Here is a 1,937-nt window from a genome sequence, read left to right as displayed (position 1 = left end):
AAAATGAAAGAATTTGTCAGTATAAAAACTACCTTTCAGGGAAATATAGAAATTGGACGCAAAGAAATGATAAATAAAAAAAAATACATAACAAATTAAAACATACTTTTATTAAAATGCACTAAAAAGCACAAAATAATTTTTTTGACACGCCTGGATTTTCAAACAATTAATCATGTCTACAAAAGTAAAAGAGTAGGGGCCAAACATGGAAGCAAATGCTACAAGAAAAAATATATATATTTCTTTCCTAGTGGCATTTCCTTCCTTGTTTGGCGCCCACACTTTTATTTAGGAAACATAAGAAAATCCTTTCGTCTCAAAAAAATATTTTTGTCCTTTTCATTGGAATTTAATAAAAGCATGTCGTATTTTTTTTTTATACTTTCTATTTTATACTTTTTAGTGTTGAGAGAAATTGTAAGTAATTTATGATCGTAACTAAACAAAATTGAATGTGATATCCTGTCAAGCCAAAGGAGGTTAGAAAAATCTGTAGAGTTATTAATTTTTTCTACGGAGTCAAAGAAGGTATGAAAAATCTGAAGTTTCATGCAAATCCTGATATACTGGGCGATGTCACTGCAGGGTCACTAGATGTCACTGCTGACCTACTCATCATGTAAGGTTGTATTGTCACTGGGGTTGAGTAAACATGCAAAATTTCATGTCCATCGGATGAAGGGAACAGGTCGAGAATTGTGTCACAAGTCTTTACCCAAACAGAGAGCCAGACAGACGCAGAAGTCAAATCAAAGCATATAAAAAGTGCACCAGCGCAGCGCAGAATACCAAATACACCTAAGTGAAAAGGATTTCAGGCATGTTGTAACTTCCATTTCATTAGCAAACGTTCTCAACATAATACGTTCCATGGCTCTTGAGGTGATATGAATCAGATTATTTGGGAAAAAAAGTTCTAATAATGCCATCCTAGAAATGTACCTGTACCTGCATGATTTATGAATTTTCGAGTAAAGGTATTAAAGAATAACTATACTAGTGGATGTCAATTCGGACTGTTAGCATTATAGTTTCAGAGAGAGAGAGAGAGAGAGAGAGTCTTAAAGAAATTAGTTAGTAATTACCACTGCCAATCTGAACTGACTTGTTGATCTCAGTTTTTCATTCATTGTTTTGAGGAGAAAATGTTAATACTGCCTGGAAAATGTTCTTGAAATTCAATTGAATAATCGACTACTCTGCCAGTGCCAATATTCGTACATCCATGATGGATATTCTGCCAGTAATTCTTAGTTCTGCCGGTTTACTTCCACCGAATTCAGTACTTCAGGATTTCTGTTAGTTTAATGCACATTCATCGACATGTGGTATTCGAATACAAATAATTACTCATACAAACTCAGTCATATTATATATATATATATATATATATATATATATATATATATATATATATATATATATATATATATATATATATATATATATATATATATATATATATACATATATATATACATATATATATATATATATATATATATATATATATATATATATATATATATATATATATATATATATATATATATATATATATATATATATATATATATATATATATATATATATATATATATATATTACTGACAGGACCTCATTAAAACTTGATGGTATCTAGCAGAGATATTTGTTTAGGAAAAGTTACGAATGTTACAAGGTTTCTAGGACTAACTGTTCTCATTGTCAAGTCCTAGAAAACTTCTGACTTTTGTAACTTTTCCTGAATAATTATCCCTGCTAGATACCATAAAGTTTTAATGAGGTCGTGTCAGTAATTGTATTAATGCACAAAACACTTGTGTAAGTGATAAAGTTAATACATACACACACACACTCACACACACACACACACACACAAACACACACACGCACACACACACACACACACACACACACATATATATATATAT

This window comes from Macrobrachium rosenbergii, chromosome 1 (assembly GCF_040412425.1).
Source record: "Macrobrachium rosenbergii isolate ZJJX-2024 chromosome 1, ASM4041242v1, whole genome shotgun sequence".
Classification (NCBI taxonomy): domain Eukaryota; kingdom Metazoa; phylum Arthropoda; class Malacostraca; order Decapoda; family Palaemonidae; genus Macrobrachium; species Macrobrachium rosenbergii.
Note: the sequence above shows the minus strand (reverse complement) of the source record.